The 23,460-nt window shown below is 41.7% G+C and overlaps 1 protein-coding gene across 2 annotated transcripts in view; it reads left to right on the top strand.

The window, feature by feature from the left end:
• Positions 1 to 1,174: 1,174 nt before the first annotated feature.
• The window catches only part of LOC115102287 (vitamin D3 receptor A-like), an 86,810-nt gene continuing 64,524 nt past the window's right edge, over positions 1,175 to 23,460 (top strand). The window contains exons 1-3 of one of the 2 annotated variants that reach the window (XM_029622079.2): positions 1,175 to 1,351; positions 1,747 to 1,886; positions 2,152 to 2,208. The gene's annotated coding sequence lies outside the window, so the exon portion shown is untranslated. The remainder of the gene's footprint in view (positions 1,352 to 1,746; positions 1,887 to 2,151; positions 2,209 to 23,460) is intronic. The other variant, XM_029622077.2, reaches the window with a different exon arrangement.

The following is a 23,460-nucleotide window of genomic DNA, read 5'->3' as shown; positions in this document are numbered from 1 at the left end:
GTCGTGGAATTAGTAGGGTTTCAAGTAGCAGAGGGGTCTAAGTCCAATTGGCAAAATGGGTATTGGTCCAAGAAACTGGCCGGTGGATCAGCTAACAGTTCAATATGCTATAGATAACTAGCAGGCAGCGGTTAGCAGAAGTCGACATTAGAATGCAGTTTACTTTAAACCACCTCTGAGCGAATTTACCTAAACCGCTCTAGTGCACCTAAAGTCCTTTTCCAATGCTTTGCCGACTTAATATAAGTTCTAGCACTTTAATATATATTTTATGGAAAATGGGTGTCTCCTTAACGATCAACCTAAATAGCCTACCTACAAATGGTAAAAGGTTGTCACTAACACATTTATTTATAAAGCCCTTTTTACATTAGTAGGTCACAACGTGCTATACTGAAAACCAGCCTAAAATCCCAAACAGCAAAGCAATGTACGGCTTGTGCTGCTCTGTCTCAGTAACTCAGCTGCCTCTCAATCAGTGCTCTCAACGTGCACACACACCCCTCCCTCTCCCTCCCCAGCATTCAGTCACCTACTCACTGCCTGATAGTCAGCATCAGCAGGTCACAGAGAATATTTTTTATTTATTTATTTTTAAAGAGAAAAGTCAAATTTAGAAGTAGCCCAAAAACCCGCTACGAAAACACTTTCACCAGCGACACCGTTTTCAAAGTACCTCAAGTCATAAAACCGCCAACATGGCAACCCTGGTCGTCAATGGGACGCGCGGTGCATTCTGGACAACATTAGCATGAATTTCGTGAACAAGAAGTACAACATCACACATATTTTCACTGTAATATCCTATCGTGACATTACGTACTTAAGAGGAAAATAGGCAGATGTATCGACTCATAACTCGTGCAGATGGTAGTCGAAACAAATGAGCAAGTCGGAAATTTCCGAGTTTCTTTGGTCCGCCTAGCACGTTAACGCAGCATCATACACTGCCTTTGGGAAGGTGTTGCGTGACGATAATTTAGCAACCTTGTGACGCACCATGACAACCGGAACGCGATTGGTCGACAGTCTGCAGGGTGGATCGTTATACGCATTGAATTACGAAGGAATTAGAATACTAGAATAAGTTATACGTTCCTCCATTCATTGCCCAATGGGATTTCCTTCTCCTTTCTCTAATATCGCGGGTTCTATTCGACCAGAAAAGTGAGCCTGTAATGCTCCTGTCCAATTAAAATAAGATACTATTCTTACGTTAGTTATGATTGGTTGCTGGCGGTGATATATGTATAGATGTGCATTTTCTGCTGAACTATGGGGCGGGACGAAGCAGAATGGTGTTTATTCAGGAATAGACTAAAGACGTGCCTCTTCGTACTGATTGATTACCGTGAGTTGTTTTACGAATGAGTTTACCATTTGGCCTTCATAACATGCACGTTTCAAATACATTTGATAACGAGGCGCTGGCTGAGCAATGTGTTTTTGTTGCGTTTGAGACTGAAATTATTGGGTCGCGTAACGCTGTACGCTTGAACAGCGCTCTTGCTAATGTTGACAGAACAATGTAGCTGTCATTTTAGTGCGATCAATTTGGTTATGTTAAATGGTGTATTCTAGCATTGTAATATAACTACTTAGCAAATATGGTTATTGATGGAATATCAGAGTAACGTTAGGTAACTTCTGTTATTATACATAAATGTTGCTTTGATTTATCGTATCCTACTCCTAGATAGCCGATTGACGTTAGCTTTGTGTAACGCATTGCCATTTCTTTCACAGTTAAACACCAGAAAAGTTTCCATTAAACGAAGATTACGTTCACCAGATAACGTTACCAAACCTTTAGAGAATTCTTGAACTGGCTTCAAGTTTCAGTCCCGATAACCAGCAAAGTAAAGAAGGGCGATATGCCACATCAGGTAAGAACATTGCTTTCAAGTTAGCTCGCCAGCTTGCATAAGGATAGCTAACGTTAGTTACTCAACTCGATTAATTCCCAGCAGAGACTGCAAGCCAGCCACAGCTAGCTTTGAAGCTAGGACCCTTGGTAGCGCATGAAAACCCTTCTGTATGTAGGGTTCTCAGTTGTTAGCTTCGCCCACCGTTGGCTGCGTGTGAACAACTTCTTCGTGTGGCTTTCTGGCAGACTAGACGCTAATTCTTCTTCTGTGGGTTTTTTGGCAGATTACAACCCCCAAAAGTGTATTACCTCCACCAACTGGACGGGGTTAACAAACCAAGGTAAAAAGAAAACCCATATGTGATAAGGAACCTAATTTAATCCACCCAAAATAAAGCAATTTTAAAAAAAGTCCCTTCAAATCTCTCACTTCTCAGGCTCTATGACTTACTTGAGGGTGGTACTGCTTGTGACAATACTGCATGCAACTCCTCGGCCGAGAAGTCTTTCAGTCCCAGGAACCGTTCCACTGCATCCACAATTTATATATATTTCCTGGACTTTCTCCACACCTTGGCAGTGCCATTAATCACCATAGCTTTAAAGGCCACAAAGTCCACCTTCTTAACCTTGAACATATCTGGAACCTGCTGTTGGAAGGGCAAACAGTGAAGGTTTGTCTTTGGACTCTTCAGGCGCACCATTCTAAACCTCAACCATTTTAACAGCCGCTGCATATGAAATGCTCTGGACAGCCCTGACTTTGGCCACCTCTTCTCTTTTACCCTTGTTGGGCATTCCAAAGCCATGGCTTCATGGTTCCCACCAGAATTGCAACATGTCACATTCATCATTTTTAAAATGCATGATATGATCTTTTCCACAACTTGGACATCTCTGCTTCTCCCTTCTGCAAAAACTTGAAACATGTCCAAAAGCGTTATAATGATCACACTACGTTGGTATTGGAACAAGTGCTCCGACTCTCCAGTAAATATTATTATAGTATTTTTTTTAACCTTTTATTTAACTAGGCAAGTCAGTTAAGAACAAATTCTTATTTTGAATGGCGGCCTAGGAACAGTGGGTTAACTACCTTGTCAGCACGGGGGTTCCGGTTACTAGTCCAACGCTCTAACCACTAGGCTACTCTGCCGCCCCATATAACCCAACTGCACTTGAGTAGGGAGAGACTCCATATTAAAAAAACAGAACAGATACTCTTAACTTTTTCTAGATTCATCTGACAAACATGAATAACTCCAGGAATATTTTCATGTCTGCAACATCAAACTCCCACGAAACGCCAGATATTACCCCCCTGAGGGGTGCCCTGTTCTGAAGAGACACACCGAACACATCAAACTTCTCAAATCGGGTGAGACGCAACACACTTCTGATACTCAGATTATTCATACCCCTTTACTTAGTCCACATTTTGTTATAGCCTGACTTCAACATGGTTAAAATATTTCTCCCCTATCTTCATGTAATGACAAAGTGAAAACATTATTTTTAAAAAACATTTTTGCACAATTATTGAAAATTAAATACAGAAATGTCTCATTTACATACTGTAAGTATTCACACCCTGAGTAAATGCATGGTAGAATGTCCTTTGGCAGAGATTACATCTGTGTCTTCTGGGTAAGTCTAAGAGCTTTGCAGACCTGGATTGTACAATATTTGCCCATTTATTAGTTTCAAAACTCTGTCACTCCGGAATGTTCATTGTCTTCTTGATAAGCAACTCCAGTGTAGATTTGGCCTGGTGTTTTTAGGTTCTTGTCCTGCTGAAAGGTGAAATCATCTCTGTGTCTGGTGGAACACAGACTAAACTGGGTTTTCCTCTAGGATTTAGCCTGTGATAAGCTCCATTCTGTTAATTGTATGGCCTGTAAAACGCAGCAGTCCTTAACTATTACAAGCATACCCATAGCAGGACAACTCAGGACAACAAGTGAATTACTTTGCCATATTTCTTGCAGTATTTAGTGCCTTGTTGCAAACATGATGCATGTTTGAAATGTTTTATTCTGTACAGGCTTGCTTTTTTTCACTCCGTCTATTACATTAGTATTGTGGAGTAACTACAATGTTTTCTCCTATCACAGCTATTAAACTCTTAACTGTTTTAAAGTCACCGTTGGCCTCATAGTGAAATCCTTAACTGTTTTCTTTCCTCTCCGGTAACTGAGTTAGGAAGGATGCCTGTATCTTTGTAGTGATGGGGCATATTGATACACCATCCAAACTGTAATTAATAACTTCACCACGCTCAAAGGGATATTCAATCTTTTTTATTGATTTTTTACCCATCTACCAATAGGTGCCCTTCTTTACAAGGCATTGAAAAACATCCCTGGGCTTTGTGGTTGAATCTGTCTGAAATTCACTGTTCGACTGAGGAACCTTACACATAATTGCATGTGTAGGGTACAGAGATGAGGCAGTCATTAAAAACAATCATGTTAAATACTTATTGCAAACAGTGAGTCCATGCAACTTTCTACTCCTGAACTTATTTAGGCTTGCCATAACAAAGGGTTTGAATACTTATTGACTCAACACATTTCAGCTTTACATCTTTATTTAATTTGTCAATTTCAAAAAACATAATTTCACTTTGACATTATGGGGTATTGTGTGATTATCCTTGATGTTTCTACAACTTGATTGTAGTCCACCTGTGGTAAATTCAATTGATTGGACATGATTTGGAAAGACACACCTGTCGAAATAAGGTTCCACAGTTGACAGTCCATGTCAGAGCAAAAACCGAGCAATGAGGTTGAAGGAATTGTCCGTAGAACTCCGAGACAGGATTGTGTCGAGGCACAGATCTGGGGAAGGGTACCATAACATTTTTGCAGCATTGAAGGTCCCGAAGAACACAGTGGCCTCCATCATTCTTAAATTGAATAAGTTTGGAACCTCCAAGACTCTTCCTAGAGCTGAGCCAAACTGAGTAATCAGGGAGAAGGGCCTTGGTTAGGGAGGTGACCAAGAACACAATGTTCACTCTGACCGAGCTCTAGAGTTCCACTGTGGCGATGAAGAATCTTTTTCAGAACGACAACCATCACTACAGCACACCACCAATCAGGCCTTTATGGTAGAGTGGCAAGATGGAAGCCACTCCTCAGGAAAATGCACATAACAGCCCACTTGGAGTTTGCTAAAAGGCACCTAAAGGACTCGCAGACCAGGAGAAACAAGATTCTCTGGTCTGATGAAACCAACATTTAACTCCTTGGCCTGAATGCAAAGCGTCACGTCTGGAAGAAACCAGGCACTGTCCCTACGGTGAAGCATGGTGGTGGCAGCATCATGCTGTGGGGGTGTTTTTTCAGGAGCAGGGTTTGGGAAACTAGTACGGATCGAGGAACAGATGAATGGAGCAAAGTACAGAGGTCCTTGATGAAAACCTGCTCAGGACCTCAGACAGGTGAAGGTTCACCTTCCAACAGAACAACGACCCTAAGCACACAGCCAAGAAAACTCATGAGTGGATTTGGCACAAGTCAAAATGTCCTTGAGTGGCCCAGCCAGAGCCTGGACTTGAACCTGAATGAAGATCTCTGGAGAGACCTGAAAAAAACGGAGAAACTCTCCAAATACAGGTGTGCAAAGCTTGTAGCGTCATACTGAAGGCTGTGATCGCTACCAAAGGCGCTTCAACAAAGTACTGAGTAAAGGTTCTGAATACCTATGTAATATTTGTTATTTTTTTTGTGCAAAAATATCTAAACTGGTTTTTGCTTGGTCATTAAGGGGTGTTGTGTATGTTGCTGAGGAATTTGTTTTAATTAATACATTTTAGGATAAGGCCTGTAATGTAACAAAATGTGGAAAAAGTCAAGGGGTCTGAATACTTTCTGAATGTACTGTACCTCTGCCAGCTAAGCCTTTGTAGTTAACATTTAATTGAGAAAACGAGTCATAAAGTATTTCCAGAAGCCCACGAAGCTTATCAAATCAACTGGCCACTAGTAATGGGCATTCTGTTTCTTTCTGTGAGATGCAATACATTTTTACCTTACCACATTATTAGATGGCATGCAAAAGAAAAAATGAAGACAATGAGTCTCTTCTCACTATATTGTTCCTGCGCTGAGGAATTACTATCTTGAGACAAATTATAAAAACAATCTGCAGATAATCAATGTCTGGAGCTCAAACCGCAGTAGTAAAAGTATGCATATCAGGGTGCTAAATGAAGGGGTCTTTTTACTATGTGATTTGGTTCCCGTCTTTCACCAAAAAGTTGTTAGTTCGAACGACCAATCACTACTGGCTACACACAGTCAGACAAACGTCTGCAACACACAGACCAAAAGGGGCAATATTGCTAGAAATGATTATCCAGATATTGTGTGAGGTTTGGCTTTTTAAGGCAATAGTGGCTAACCAGGGGTGGGACAAGGTACATTTTTGCATTGGTTAGATGGGAGATTACGGTGTCTGATCCTTAAGAGATTTGTTTATGACTCGTTTTGTTGGAACACATGAAAATTGCATGTACTTTCAGAATAGTTTGGTGGGCTACTCTTAGGTGGTCTGTGAGCTACTGGTAGCTCGTGATCAACCTGTTTGAGAGACCCCTGTTCTAGTGTGTTGGGGGTCAAAATGAAACTGGTTCTGGTGTTATATTTTGTATTCCATGTTTTCTAGAGAAGCTTCTCAGGAACACAGAACACTATTTCATGAGGATGGGACTTTATTTTGTGGGGTAAAATGACTACGGTACCTGTAGTTTAAATAATTATGCACATTCCTAATTCAAGTCCTGGACAGCCAGTCAGTTGATTAGTGACTCAATTTTCTGGACAGAAACTGATAAATGTAACTAAGGCTGGGAATGTCAATACAATCAAACTTAGCAAGGGCAATGATCACAAGGCAGTCATAACGTAGCTAATAGGCTAGCATATCTATGTAGCAAGCTGAGATCAGACCCTAACGTTAGCTAGCAAGGTGTAAGGAGGATGTCATGCCATTGGAGGAGTGGGTGAGTGACTGACTTTTTCCACTCATTGTTTTTTTGGTGGCTACAGCTAGAGATGCCCGTTTCATTTGGTTAGCAAGAACTTGAATGACTGTTACAGTTAGCATGTCTTTTGCGTTAGCAAATTCACTCTGGCTATGTACTCCGATTTCAGAGAACTCTGGTCTGAATGTGCCAAACCACAGAACTGATGCATTTAACGACCTGCTGTGTCAGTAAACCTAGGTTTAAAAAAAGTAATAGTTAAGAACGCTCTAGAAGCTTTGCTTCAGCAAGTAAAATGGCCAGAGTAAGGTGTTCTCTCATTTGTGACTGGAAGTAGCTTGCTAGCTAGCCAGTTTGTCTGGCTGCTTGGTTGGGACAAGCATGCAGAAGGACGAGGAGGCTACAATTCCCCATCGTTTATTGGTGCAATCTTGACGGCAAATTAGGTGAAAAAGTTTGGTTTGTCAAATGTTCCTCTTTTCTCCCCAATTTCGTGGTATTCAATTGTTAGTAGTTACTGTCTTGTCTAATCGCTGCAACTCCCATACGGACTTGGGAGAGGCGAAGGTCGAGAGCCATGCGTCCTCTGAAACACAACCCATCCAAGCCGCACTGCTTTTTCACACAGCGCGCATCCAACCCGTAAGCCAGCTGCACCAATGTGTCGGAGGAAACACCGTACACCTGGTCAGCGTGCACTGCGTCCGACCCGCCACCGGAGTCGCTAGTGTGCGATGAGACAAGGATTTCCCTGCCGGCCAAACCCTAGGCCAATTGTGCGCCGCCCCATGGGCCTCCCAGTCGCGGCCGGCTGCGACAGAGCCTGGGCTCTAACCCAGAATCTCTGGTGGCACAGCTAGCACTGCGATGCAATGCCTTAGACCACTGTGCCACCCGGGAGGCCTTGTCTAATGTTCCTTAATGAGAATTTAGCTCATCTTGCTCTAACATTAGTTAATCTTGTTGATATGCATAAACGTGGGAGAGAGAGCCTACCTTTTTCATGGTTGTTTTATTAATAGGACTGCAAAGTTCTCAAATATAAGAGGACTCCTGTGGTGACATATTTGCAGACATCCATTCAAGTGTATTTTGTGGCTTTTGGCGAATGCGTTCTAATGATCTAAAGTCGCACTAATGATCTAAAGTCGCACTGTTACAACTGCCTGTAAACACAGTCCAGTTCAAAGTGATCGAAAGTTATTCTTGAAAAGGTAGAAGTTAACAAATTAGCAACCGCATTCTCTTAGATAATACCTGCTGCAGCCGCTGCAAACTAGCCGACAACAAACGCTAGCTAGCAAGACCGCGGGAAAACAACTGCTCGCTATTGCGCAATCACCTGTTGGCCTTCAAGAAGGCAGACGTTTCATTTACATTTACATTTAAGTCATTTAGCAGACGCTCTTATCCAGAGCGACTTACAAATTGGTGCATTCACCTTATGACATCCAGTGGAACAGCCACTTTACAATAGTGCATCTAAATCTTTTAAGGGGGGGTGAGAAGGATTACTTTATCCTATCCTAGGTTTCCATACGTTTTTGTAAAAACGGTCCTATTCATTAAGTCAACATGATTGGTTGATTCCACTGTCACTCCAAAATGTTGCCCTAATAAAGTTGAATGGCAGATGCCTTTTTATCTAGCTTCTGATGTTCTAGCCAATGGCTGACTTAGCTAGCTAGATTGTATCTCCCCAGAGACGGCAAAGAAAAATCCTGACTGAAGAGAAAAAAAGATCCAATCTTCAGTTTTTGTTGGAAAGTAAAGGATTAAGTCAGAACATCGTTAAAGATAATATATATATTTTTTAAATGTATAAATCCTTAGCCCTTCTCTGAAGACATTGAAGGCCTGTTGTTCCCCACTGTTAGGGTTAGAGTGGCTCTTTTTTTCCACTAGTCTGAATGTCTAAAGAATCAATATGTTCTGAATTATGAACACAGAAATACTGGACATTTTGAAATGATTATTAATGCATACTGGTGTTGACTCCAATCAGAATCTCCAGTTAGAATCAGTGCAGGCTAAGTCTTCCCATAGACAGATGTGTGCATTCATTAGTTATGTAGTCGAGATGTTGTCAATATTCCTACAACGTTAACTACTGCAATAACAGCAATGATTTGTAATAGTATATCCAAAAGTCAACTTATGACACTAGAACCAAATTCTGCTCATCAGTTAAGCTTATTTATTTAATGCTAATTTGTTAAATTGGGTAAATAAAAAGGGCGAAGATTCAATATGACCTTCCACACCACTGTTTCCTCTGGAAAAATGTGAGTGGGGGGGGGGTCAGGAGGAGGTTGAAGGGGGGGGGGTCTCCTATAATTTAATTTTTGTGTAGAAGGACTGAGAAGCTCGGCTCTAGTGACTTTTTAAAAGGACATTCTACTCCAAAATAAAAGTATGGTGACAATGACACAAGTATGAAGTATGAGCCCAATAACACATTAGAAAAATTATTTGTTGAAATAATGGGGTTCCCTATCTGCATTTACCTCATAGGGCTAATCATTAGCCAGATTCCAAATGTGATCTTTTAACTAGTTATTATGCTATTGATTATTTTAGTCCCAATAAACACAGTGAATATAATGTAGGCCTAAGACGCCACTTGCTTCCCCCCCCCCAAAAAACACTTTCCCTGGTTGCCATTACTCTTTCTCAACTAAAAATGTTTCGTCACTCCAAAACAAATGTTTTTGAGGTAGATGGCGTTTTGACCGGTGTTACATTTAGCCCCACTCTCCCTTATGCACTCATTGTTGGAGCGGTGATGTGCTTAACCATGCAGATGCTAAGACAATGGTATTATTTTTTTTTTAAATGGTGCAGCATATTTAGGCGCATTTAGCACTCAAAAATGAGTGCAGCAGAAACCGTTTGCTCCACACACAATATAGGTAAATGCATTATTCAATACTGTGTATGTTACCTTGGCTAAGAGCCACGGCTCATGACAACTTAGTTGGCTAGTTTAGCGATCTATCAAGACGTGGGCGGATTGTAATCCTACTGCTATGACTGGATAGAGCGAGGTGAACCGCTCACTTTCACATATCTCCTGGCATGTTTTGGTCAGATCACTTTCTGCTGCTACTACAGTGTTTCTGAACATACTAGCTAGATATATACAATATTTGGCTACTATTCACTTGGATTTGTTTTGGAGAGGGACAATATATTGTGTAAATATCGGCTCGTCCGATTTATCGGTCGTTCTGTCCGGTGGCAGCCAACTTGTCGGGGGAGAAATGACAGCTTATAACACTGATATGGAGATTGTAACAACAACGATGTGTTCTATAGGCTTATTTGTAAAAAGTTAAGGACGGGGGGACATGACTGAAAATGGTGGCGTAGGTTCATAAAAATGTTCATATGACACTTCTATAATTTAATCCACAGATAACAAGGATTCCCCTTTTAAATCATAGATAATCTTTCCTCATTCATCTTTCAAGTACCCACTTTGGTTTGTATGCTCTTGAAAAACGATGAGTTGATGGGAGAGGCAGGACTTGGAGCACATCTCAAATTGAACCAAGTGGGATGTTTTTTCTCTTGAGTTGATGGTCGTGGGGCCGGAACATAATTGTAAATCATTTGTAGACTGCAAAATTGTCCGCAAGAAGCCCAAACAGATATAATATTTGACTAAAACTTAATAATTTCAAACCTTGCTTACATTTTGTATACAATCAGTCTCTTATGCGTGGGAACAGATTTCCATAACTCAAATCACGTGGAACTGATTTCCTGGTGTTTAGTCTTATGCCCAAAACTTGGGGACAAATAAATCCACCCACCGGTCAAATTCAGTTGTACGCTGTTGTGTGGCTTATGATTTGATTAGTGTTCCCCTTTGAGTGGCCATAATAGAACCCCATTCAGTCAAGTGTTCCTAGCTCATCGGAGTTATTTCCTAGGAGCTATAAAAAAAACATAGTAAGCTTAAGTTCAAAGTGTAGTACAAACTGTCAAGCAAAAATGTTTCAAACACTGTAAACATCTCCATGTTCAGCTATCTTGGCTATAGCTGAGCTACAGCAGTTCCCTGGTTCGTGTTGTACAGATTAGCTTTCTCTTGACCGCTCCTAGATGGTCAAGGCTTGAGAAATATTCCCATGTACATGCTTTGAAAACAGAACTGAAGGTGTATCATTCGTTGTGTTCCCTCTACCACACATTGGGGAAACAAATGGCATGCTGTACTGGCGTGTCCCTGACTCGCAGCGAGTGACACGGGAGATAATTTGACAAGATGAAAAACGTTTTTAAAAAAACGATGAGTAGAGACCCATGCCATTATTAGTTCTACATTATTACCCTTTGCCTCACTATCTTTTGCTATTTTTCTTGAAGATGGAGTTTAGGTATAAGTATTTCACTGTTGTTCAATCACTACACCCCAGTAGCCTTGCAGCCTTAGTGGTACCATTTCTTTAAAGATGCTAATGGTTTCCACAAGAGTGTAATTGCAATGGAACAACATAAGTGTAGGTATAATTCAGGCATTTAAGAAAAAGCGTGGAAGTTATAGCTTTGTGATTTAGGCCTAAGGGGCTTTGTAAGGAGTTGCCGTGTTTGTAACAGGCAGGCCACGTGGCTTGCTGTGGTGGATCTGGACACCTTGACACTGTCTGTCTCCAAGCACATTGACAGAAGCCACATGGCTGGTTAATCATGTGCTAGCATTCAATGCTGACAAAAAAAGTTTAAGTACTCCACAGAACAATTGAGCCTTCACTTTGTCCAGCTTGGCTTAGTGATAGTTGACTTGACATCTTGGATCTTTTTCTTCTTCTCTCACTATATACCTAAACTCAGCAAAGGAATGTCCTCTCACTGTCAACTGCATTTATTTTCAGCAAACTTAACGTGTAAATATTTGTATGAACATAAGATTCAACAACTGAAACATCCTAAACTGAACGAGTTCCACAGACATGGGACTAACAGAAATTGAATGTGTCCCTGAACAAAGGGGGGGCTCAAAAGTAACTGTCAGTATCTGGTGTGGCCGCCAGCTGCATTAAGTACTGCAGTGCATCTCCTCCTCATGGACTGCACCAGATTTGCCAGTTCTTGCTGTAAGATGTTACCCCACTCTTCCACCAAGGCACCTGCAAGTTCCCGGACATTTCTGGGGGGAATGGCCCTAGCCCTCACCTTCCGATCCAACAGGTCCCAGACATGCTCAATGGGTTTGAGATCCAAGCTCTAAACTGGCCAAACACCGACATTCCTGTCTTGCAGGAAATCACGCACAGAACGAGTAGTATGGCTGGTGGCATTGTCATGCTGGAGGGTCATGTCAGGATGAGCTTGCAGGAAGGGTATCACATGAGGGAGGATGATGTCTTCCCTGTAACGCACAGCGTTGAGATTGCCTGCAATGACAACAAGCTCAGTCCAGTGATGCTGTGACATACCGCCCCAGACCATGACGGACCCTCCACCTCCAAATCGATCCCGCTCCAGAGTACAGGCCTCGGTGTAACACGCATTCCTTCCATCACCCCTGGTGAGACAAAACCACGACTCGTCAGTGAAGAGCACTTTTTGCCAGTCCTGTCTGGCCCAGCGACGGTGGGTTTGTGCCCATAGGTGACGTTGTTGCCTGTGAGGACCTGCCTACAAGCCCTCAGTCCAGCCTCTCTCAGCCTATTGTGGACAGTCTGAGCACTGATGGAGGGATTATGTGTTCCTGGTGTAACTCGGGCAGTTGTTGCCATCCTGTACCTATCCCGCAGGTGTGATGTTCGGATATACCAATCCTGTGCAGGTGTTACACGTGGTCTGCCACTGTGAGGACGATCAGCTGTCCGTCCTGTCTCCCTGTAGCGCTGTCTTAAGCGTCTCACAGTACGGACTTTGCAATTTATTTCCCTAGCCACATCTGCAGTCCTCATGCCTCCATGCAGCATGTCTAAGGCATGTTCACGCAGATGACCAGGGACCCTGGGCATCTTTCTTTTCGTGTTTTTCCAGAGTCAGTAGAAAGGCCTCTTGGTGTCCTAAGTTTTCATAACTGTGGCCTTAATTGCCTACCGTCTGTAAGCTGTTAGTGTCTTAACGACGGTTCCACAGGTGCATGTTCATTAATTATTTATGGTTCATTGAGCAAGCATGGGAAAGTGTTTAAACCCTTTACAATGAAGATCTGTGATGTTAATTCGGAAAAATCCAAATATCTTTGAAAGACGAGGTCCTGGAAAGGTCTGACAAGGTCTTTTTTTGCTGAGTTTATTCGATTTCACTCACTCGCCCTCGGCCCGGTAACGCTCCTTCCTTCCCCTCATTTTTGTAGATAACTCAGCCTGCTCTCTTTTACCATCAGATGTGCCCCAGCCTTCAATCTGTAAGTCTTTGCTTTTGATCTGCAGTTATGTTGTTGGTTGACCAGGCTAAAAGCTAGTTTGCTCAATAGCTAACGTTAGCTGCCTAGCTCGCTGGCTTGGTAAGATCACTGCATATAGCGAACATTCTTTGGTAACTGGTTAGATGGCGTTACGTATTTCCAAAACATTGGTTTACTTTAATGCAGCTCTAGCTAGGTATTGATTGCAACTGGCTGACTCCTGCAGTGCTAACGTAATGTTAGCAGGCTGGTAGTGCTAACGTTAGAAGGGTAGATGGCCACCTTGCATGTTGATTTGTTATAATACATTTGAAGTATTTGCTTGTAAGTTGGAAATGGGAGGGATTTGGTTTAATTTGAAGGTATACATTTGAAGTTATTTCAGTTTATAATATAGGGAATAGGCTGGCTTGTCGGGCCCTCCATGTTACATCGCACCCGTAAAAAACACATTTTCTAACGTGACTTAGGCTTTCTTTTGAATTCTGAGGTTTTATGTAGTGGCTCGAATATTTGGTGTAACTTTGCAAGGGGGACTTTTGATGTGTGTAGTAATGGATGAGGTTACATTTATGCTACCTACCCTTTTTAATATTTTTACTGCAACAACAACAATTTCTGGTAGTGCTACTACTGCTCATTAAGCCGTAATGGGCAGTGCTGATGTGTAAAGTGTGTCTTTGTGGTCTGCAATGCAGGTGTTTCCCCTGCGCAGTGCTTTTGAAAAGGCCTCTTGGTTTAGCTTACTCTGACCGGTTGTCATCTCTCTGAGGCCCAGTGCTTGGGGGCTATCCACTGCCCCTCCCTCCGCTTCCTCTCTCTCCCTTCTCTCTCCTCAGCTACTGCTGCAGCTCGTGGATCAGGGAGGGACTGGGTGTAAACCGAGCCCAATGGATGGGATTGGTTGAGAGACCACAAGCCCCCCATTGTAGCCCCCTCCCCTTCCTGTTTGTGTCCTATTCATCTGCTGTCATGCGCACCCTAGCCCCCTCCCCACTGCCACTGCTGCACAGAAGAGCTGCAGACTCCTTTGGAGCCTACAGAACACAGGGGTAAGCCAATGGGACAGGACCGAGCACGTTTGGTGTTTCCTTCCTCTCCGGTCTCCTCTCCTCCCTCCTTTTTTGAATGGTTCTGTTTTTCATTTTGTCGTTTGTCTCAAATGGAGGTGTGCAATATGAGGTAGCTTGTGAAAACATTCTCACTCTTATTTATATTTGTATTTATTTATTTATTGCAAGTTCATTACTTACATTGTCAAAGTATATATACTAAATAAATGGTGGGACCAACAGCAATAATAGTAGTAGGATTACCATTAACCGCAACTACAACAACTATATTGATGAGAATAACAATGCATCAAAGCAAGTAGTAGACCAGTCTCAACATGACTGAGAAGATGCATGACATGGTATGAACATGTTCAATTTGGTTTAAATAATGCAAAAACAAAGTGTTGGAGAAGAAAGTAAAAGTGCAATATGTGCCATGTTAGAAAGCTAACGTTTAAGTTCCTTGCTCAGAACATGAGAACATATGAAAGCTGGTGGTTCCTTTTAACATGTGTCTTCAATATTCCCAGGTAAGAAGTTTTAGGTTGTAGTTATTATAGGACTATTTCTCTATACCATTTGTATTTCATTAACCTTTGCCTATTGGGTGTTCTAATAAGTACTTTAGTATTGCCAGCCAAATCTCGGGAGTTGATAGGCTTGAAGTCATAAACAGCACAATGCTTGAAACACAGCAAAGAGCTGCTGGCAAACGCAATAAAGTGCTGTTTGACTGGATGCTTATGAGCCTGCTGCTGCCTACCACCACTCAGTCAGACTGCTCTATCAAATCAGACTTAATTATAACATAATAACACACACAAATACGAGCCATATGTCATTAATATGGTCAATTCCGGAAACTATCATCTTGAAAACAAGACGTTTATTCTTTCAGTGAAATACAGAACCGTTCCGTATTTTATCTAACGGGTGACATCCATAAGACTAAATATTGCTGTTACATTGCACAACCTTCAATGTCATGTCATAATTATGTTAAACTCTGGTATGTTAGTTCGCAACGAGGTTGGCAGCCCAAACTGTTGCATATACCCTGACTCTGCGTGCAATGGACGCAAGAGAAGTGACACACTTTCCCTAGTTTAATATTGCCTGCGAACATGAATTTCTTAACTAAATATGCGGGTCTAAAAAAATCTACTTCTGTGTATTGATTTTAAGAAAGGCATTGATGTTTATGGTTAGGTTTTTCGCAAATGCGCTTTTGTTTAATCATCCCCCGTTTGTTGAAGTTGGCTGTCTTGTTAGGAAGAAATGGTCTTCACACAGTTCGCAACGAGCCAGGCGGCCCAAACTGCTGCATATACCCCGACTCTGTTGCACAGAATGCAAGAGAAGTGACACAATTTCCCTAGTTAAAAGAAAGGAATGTTAGCAGGCAATATTAACTAAATATGCAGGTTTAAAAAAATATATACTTGTGTATTGATTTTAACTTCTTGCGTCGAGCAATCCCGTATCCGGGAGCGTAATCATAGCCTCAAGCTCATTACCATAACGCAACTTTAACTATTCATGAAAATCCCAAATGAAATGAAATAAATATATTGGCTCACAAGCTTATTAGCCTTTTGTTAACAACACTTTAATCTCAGATTTTCAAAATATGCTTTTCAACCATAGCTACACAAGCATTTGTGTAAGAGTATTGATAGCTAGCATAGCATTAAGCCTAGCATTCAGCAGGCAACATTTTCACAAAAACAAGAAAAGCATTTAAATAAAATCATTTACCTTTTGAAGAACTTCGGATGTTTTCAAGACTCTCAGTTAGATAGCAAATGTTCAGTTTTTCCAAAAAGATTATTTGTGTAGGAGAAATCGCTCCGTTTTGTTCATCACGTTTGGCTAAGAAAACCCCCCCCGAAAATTCAGTCATTACAACGCCGAACCTTTTTCCAAATTAACTCCATAATATCGACAGAAACATGGCAAACGTTGTTTAGAATCAATCCTCAAGGTGTTTTTCACATATCTATTCGATGATAAGTCATTCGTGGCAGTTGGGTTTCTTCTCGGAAGCAAATGGAAAAATACACGCAGCTGGAGATTACGCAATAATTGCAACGGAGGACACCAAGCGAGCACCTGGTAAATGTAGTCTCTTATGGTCAATCTTCCAATGATATGCCTACAAATATGTCACAATGCTGCAGACACCTTGGGGAAACGACAGAAAGTGTAGGCTCATTCCTTGCGCTTTCACAGCCATATAAGGAGACATTGGAACACAGCGCCTTCAAAATCTGGGGCATTTCCTGTTTGAAATTTCATCTTGGTTTCGCCTGTAGCATCAGTTCTGTGGCACTCACAGATATCTTTGCCGTTTTGGAGAAGTCAGTGTTTTCTTTCCAAAGCTGTCAATTCTATGCATAGTCGAGCATCTTTTCGTGACAAAATATCTTGTTTAAAACGGGAACGTTTTTTTATCCAAAAATTAAGAGTGCCCCCTATATCGAAGAAGTTAAGAGAGGCTTTGATGTTTATGGTTGGGTACAAATTGGTGTAACGACAGTGCTTTTTTTTCGAATGCGTTTGTTAAATCACCTGTTTGGCGTAGTAGGCTGTGATTCAATGATAATTGAACAGGTACCGCATTGATTATATGCAACGCAGGATAAGCTAGATAAACTAGTAATATCATCAACCATGTGTAGTTAACTAGTGATTATGTTAAGATTGATAGTTTTTTCTAAGAGATGTTTAATGCTAGCTAGCACCTTACCTTGGCTCCTTGCTGCACTCGCATAACATGTAGTCGGCCTGCGTCGCAGTCTCCTCGTGGAGTGCAATGTAATTGGCCGTGATCGGTGTCAAAAAATGCTGATTACTGATTGTTATGAAAACTTGAAATCGGCCCTAATTAATCGGCCATTCCGATTAAGCGGTTGACCTCTAATTTAGTCCTAGAAACGTTTAGTTTTTGGTGTGTTCTATTAGAATTTATATTTGTCATCCTGATTTCCTGACCTTTTTTGGATTATAATTTATTTATTTTTAGATTAACGGTCAGAACCCAGGTCTGACGGAACCTCTGCAGATGATCTAGGTGCTGCTGCAACTCCTCCTTAGTGGGAGACGGTAGCACCAGGTCATCTGAATACAGCAGACACTTGATTTCAGTGTTGAGTAGGGTGAGACCAGGTGCTGAAGATTCTTCTGATGTTTTTGCCAATTCATTAATGTAGTTATTAAATAGTGTTGGACTTATTGGGCAGCCATGTTTCACCCCACGTCCTTGAGAGAAGTCTGTTTGCTTGTTGCCAATTTTAACCGCACATTTGTTTTTAGTGTACAAGGATTTAATAACATGTTTTCCCTCCAATACCACTTTCTATTAGTTTATTAAAAAAATACCTTTCTGCCAAATTGAATCAAATGCTTTCTTGAAATCTACAAAACACAAGTAGATTTTGACTTTGTTTTGGTTTACTTGTTTGTCAATTAGTGTGGACGGTGTAAAAGTGGTCTGTTGTACGATAATGTTTTGAATTCCAATCTGGCTTCTGCTCAGGATGTTGTTCGTTAAGGAAATGATGTAGTCTGCTATTTATAATACTGCAGAGAATTTTCCCCAAGTTGCTGTTAATGCAAATTCCTCTAATTATTTGGGTCAAATTTCTCTCCATTTCTATAGATTGGTGTGATTGATCCTTGGTTCCAAATATCGGAAAATACCTGCAGTGAGGATAATGTTGAAGAGTTTGAGTATATCCAATTTTAATTTGTGGTCTGTATATTTCATATTTTAATTTGAAATACCATCAGCACCACAGGCCTTTTTGGGTTGAGTGTGCATTGTCTTTCCAATAATTATTTTGTAATTGGGGTATCCACAGGATCTTGATAGTCTTTGACTGCTGATTCAGGGATTTGTAATTTTTCTTGAAATCTTTTTGTTCTGGGCTCTTTGTTATATTGCTGTAGAGGTTTGCAAAGTGATTTCTCCACATATCCCCGTTTTAGATTCCTCCTGATGAGGTTTGTTTAACCAGTTGGATTTAGGGGGCGCAATTTGAATTTTTGGATGAAAAACTTTCCCGTTTTAAACAAGATATTTTGTCACGAAAAGATGCTTGACTATGCATATAATTGACAGCTTTGGAAAGAAGACACTCTGACGTTTCCAAAACTGCAAAGATATTGTCTGTGAGTGCCGCAGAATTGATGTTACAGGCGAAACCCAGAAAAAAATCCAACCAGGAGGTGCCGCATTTTTTGACACCACCTCATGCCAATGACTCCTTATATGGCTGTGAATGAGCTACGAATGAGCTTACGTTTTCATATATGGCATGTGGTCACATGGTGTCTCCCGCAGAAAACCTTGCGTTCACAAAAATACTTCAGCGAGCAGTCCTTTCTAATCGACCTGGCTCTTTAAAAGTGCTTTCCTCCCCATCTTAAATAAGCATGCCCCATTCAAAAAAATGTAGAACTAAGAACAGATTCAACCCCTGTTTCACTCCTGACTTGACTGCCCTTGACCAGCACAAAAACATCCTGTGGCGTACTGCATTAGCATCGACTAGCCCCCGCCATATGCAACTTTTCAGGGAAGTCAGGAACCAGTATACACAGTCAGGAAAGCAAAGGCTAGCTTTATCAAACAAATGTGCATCATGTAGCACAAATTCAAGTAAGTCCATTGAGTATTAGATCACCTCCTCCCAGCTGCCCACTGCACTGAGGCTAGGAAACACTGTCACCACCGATTTTAAAACTACGATAATTAAGAATTTCAAAAGCACTTTTCTACAGCCTGCCATGCTCTCCTCCTGGCTACCCCTACCCCGGCCAACAGCTCTGCAGCCCCCGCAGCAACCTGCCCAAGCCCCCCCCGCTTCTCCTTCACCCAAATCCAGATAGCTGATGGTCTGAAAGAGCTGCAAAATATGGACCCTCTCTTTAGAAAATTATCCGCTGCAATTGTTGCAACCCCTATTACTAGCCTGTTCAACCTCTTTCGTATAGTCTGAGATCCATAAAGACTGGAAAGCTGTTGCGGTCATCCCCTTCTTCAAAGGGGGTGACACTCTAGACCCAAACTGTTACAGACCTATATCCATCCTGTCCTGCCTTTCTAAAGTCTTCGAAAGCCAAGTTAACAAACAGATCACTGACCATTTTGAATCCCACCGTACCTTCTCCATTACGCAATCTGGTTTCCGATCTGTACATGGGTGCACCTCAGCTACGCTCAAGGTCCTAAACGATATCATAACTGCCATCGATAAAAGACAGTACTGTGCAGCTGTCTTCATCGACCTGGCCAAGGCTTTCGACTTTGTCAAACATCGCATTCTTATTGGCAGACTTGACAGCCTTTGTTTCTCAAATGACTGCCTCGCCTGGTTCACCAACTACTTCTCAGAGTTCAGTGTGTCAAATCGTAGTGCCTGTTGTCCAGACCTCTGGCAGTCTCTATGGGGGTGCCACAGGGTTCAATTCTCGTGCCGACTCGCTTCTCTGTATATATTAATGATGTCGCTCTTGACTTTAAGGGCACAATTGTCTATAGGAAGTATCTGATTTTCCAAGACTTAAATACATAGTTTGCATAGCGATTCCTGCCTTAGCATTTACTGGTAGATATCATAAATTAGTACTTCTCCTCCTACCCCTTCTGCTGTCGGTTTTCGCTCCACGCAAGAACCAGCTGCTTGAAAGCTGAGCATGCTCTCTTCCTGACAGATTATTTATAGGTTAAATGTGTGCAGCGCACGTGTGATAAATAATTAACATAACGAATAACTTCAGTAATCCATTTTAAAAAAAAAAACATTATTACAAACGGGCCATTGGTGGGGATGAGGCCTGACAGACACCGACCGGGCATTCCCATGCCGTTGTTGCCTATTCAGAAAGTTGGTTGATTTTTGGTCAGTTGCTGTTTTGAATAAATCATGATAAAATAATGGAAACCAATTGCGACCAATTACAAATGTGTGCCGCACTGCCAAGTCAAGCGGTTGCAAATGCGACTTTTTGTTGCAGTATCAAACCCTGTGTGCTGCTTTTGCGTTAACAGACCATCAGTCAGACGCTTTGTTTCTGAGGGTGTCCTTTTACTGAAGGAGGGAGCAACACTAGGCCAATACCAAATAAAAGTGAGGTAATGATTTTCGGAACTGCCCCTCTCGTTCTTTTCCCCATATGGACTTGGTTGTTGTATTTCCTCCCTCAGTCGGTAACATGTGGGAGAGACTTCCTGGCTGAGGAATACAGAGTGAGAAACCTCCAGCTCCACCCTGGACTGGAGGGACAATGTAGCTGTGTGTGCCTTGTCAATTATCTCCATAAGGCCTTGTTTACACTTCCGTTCAATAGAGGTGGTGTACCAGATTTTGAGATTCGATAATTCAGCTTGACTGTTGAAATATATTTTGTACTGTGACATGTTGGATATGGATAAATCTGATTTAATGCTTCTGTTATAATTCTCAGTGATGGAGAACTTTGGCTCAGTGGCAGGCAGCAGTGTTAGCCCCCAGGCCCTGTGGTCAGATCTACCTGTGTGTGTAGTTTGGGGCCTGGATTTGTAGAGCAGATGGCAGCTTTCCCTGCAGGTACCACCCACACTGTACACTACTGCTGGCTCTGGCTGTGTGGGAGGTATTTATCTGCTATACTAATCAAGTGTGGTAAGTGCAGTGAGTGGGTCTTGAATTAGTGGCGTTAATGTGCTCCCCCCCACTTTTCCTCTTCCCAGTTCTCCTATAAATCTGCATGTGAGCTGGCATGTTGGCGTCTCGACTTGCTCGCACTTGCTGTTAGTTCCTAGAACAGGCTGTAGATTTGTGGCTTTTTTATTTAACAGATGTAAGGAGCGATGGATGAGTAATTTCCTCCGTTACACGTGAGCCTGTTTTCTACGTTACACGTGAGCCTGTTTTCTACTTCTTTTTTGTCATTGATTGACACCATGGTTGATCAATGAGGGCACCATTCAATGTACTATGCATACAGCAAATAATTCTATTTAGAAGAGAGAAGATTCGTATTTATCTTTTTTTTAGTTTATTGAATCGTTTAGCTAAGCTGTGTGATAACAAAAGATCCTCTAGACTACCACTCCTTCAGTAAACCAGGCAGAGAGAACCGGTTTTTCTGGTTGATCGTCACCGCTGCTGGGGGTTCCTGCTCAGCCCAAGCCGTGTTACAGCTACATACTTATCTGTCTAGATGGAGGGTGTCATCATAGTGCTCCCACAATCATTACAGTGGTGATACTTAAGGTGATGTTGGGACGGCAGGTACCCTAGTGATTAGAGCGTTGGGCCAGTAACTGAAAGGTTGCTAGATCGATTCCCTGAGCTGTCAAGGTAAAAATCTGTCGTTCTTACCCTGACTAAGGCACTTAACCCACTGTTCCTAACCAGTCATTGTAAATAAGAATGTGTTCTTAGCTGACTTGCCTAGTAAAATAAAGGTTAAACATGTTTTGCCATCATTACTCTCATCTCAGCAACAGCATTGGCAGCAATTGATGGGATTAATTATCCCGGCCTTCACACGGTGTCTGAGTCAGGTGAAAGAATCAGGAGGCAGGAATCTGCTGTGTGTGGTGTGTACCCATCGTCCATGTTTGCGCCGTACTTATGTTTGTTGTATTTGGGTACCCAAATATGGCTGTGCCTGAAGCTGCTCTTCTGTCCTCAATGACCTTCCCAGTGTCTGTTTATTCAGATATATGGAGGAAAAACCTAAACCTTCTGACTGTTCCTTGGTGTTGCATAGCTACCCGTTGGACTGACAGTGGCACTAAAAAGTATGTGAACCCTTTAGAATTACCTGAATTTCTGCATAAATTGGTCATAAAATTTGATCTGATCTTAATCTAAGCCACAACAATAGACAGTCTGCTTAAACTAATAAAACAAACAATTCAACGTTTTCATGTCTTTATTGAACGCACCATGTAAACGTTCAGTGTAGGGTGGAAAAAGTATGTGACTTGCATTTAATAACTGGTTGACCCTCCTTTTGGCACCATTGAACTCAACCCAATGTTTTCTGTAGTTGCGGATCAGACCTGCACAACGGTCAGGAGGAATTTTGGACCATTCGTCTTTACAAAACTGTTTCAGTTCAGCAATATTCTTAGGATGTCTGGTGTGAACCGCTAAATCGGGTTGAGGTCAGGACTCTGACTGGGCCACTCCAGAATGCTTATTTTCTTCTGCTGAAGCCATTCTGTTGTTGATTTTACTGCTGTGTTTTGGGTTGTCCTGTTGCATCACCCATCTTCTGTTGAGCTTCAATTGGCAGACAAATAGCCTTACATTCTCCTGCAAAATGAATTTTAAAAAGCCCCAAAAATGATGCTCCCTCCACCATACTTTACAGTTGGGACAAGGTTTTGATGTTTGTGTGCTGTGCATTTATTTTTCTCCACACATGGTGTTGTGTATTCCTTCCAAACAACTCAACCGTAGTTTCATCTGTCCACAGAATATTTTGCCAGAAGCGCTGTGTAACATCCTGGTGCTCTTTTGTGAACTTCAGACTTGCAGCAATGTTTGTTTTTTTTGGACAGCAGTGCCTTCTTCCGTTGTGTCCTCCCATGAACACCATTCTTGTTTAGTGTTTAATGTAACATAGACTCGTCAGCAGTGATGTTAGGATGTTCCAGATATTTCTGTGTCTTTACCTGACACTCTAGGATTCTTCTTAACCTCATTGAGAGTTCTGTGCTGTCCTCTTGCAGTCATCATTGCAGGACGGCCACTCCTAGGGAGAGTAGCAACAGTGCTGAACTTTCTCCATTTATAGACAATTTGTCTTTCCGTGGACTGATGAACATCACGGCTTTTATAGATCCTTTTGTAACCCTTTCCAGCATTATGCAAGTCAACAATTCTTAATCTTAGGTCTTCTGCGATCTCTTTTGTTCAAGGCATGGTTCACATCAGGCAATGCTTTTTGTGAATAGCAAACTCCAATTTAAAAAAAAAAAAAAAAAAAAGATATAGGGCAAAGCAGTTTGAACCAACATCTCCAATCATGTCTCATTGATTGGACTCCAGGTTAGCTGACTCGACATCAATTTAGCTTTTGGAAAAGTCATTAGCTTAGGGGTTCACATACGTTTTCCAACCACAATGTTTAAATGATGTATTCAATATAAATATGGCAGTCAAGATAA

The sequence above is a fragment of the Oncorhynchus nerka genome, linkage group LG20 (genome assembly GCF_034236695.1).
Source record: "Oncorhynchus nerka isolate Pitt River linkage group LG20, Oner_Uvic_2.0, whole genome shotgun sequence".
In the NCBI taxonomy this organism is placed as follows: Eukaryota; Metazoa; Chordata; class Actinopteri; order Salmoniformes; family Salmonidae; genus Oncorhynchus; species Oncorhynchus nerka.
This window is presented reverse-complemented; position numbering and strand designations above follow the sequence as displayed.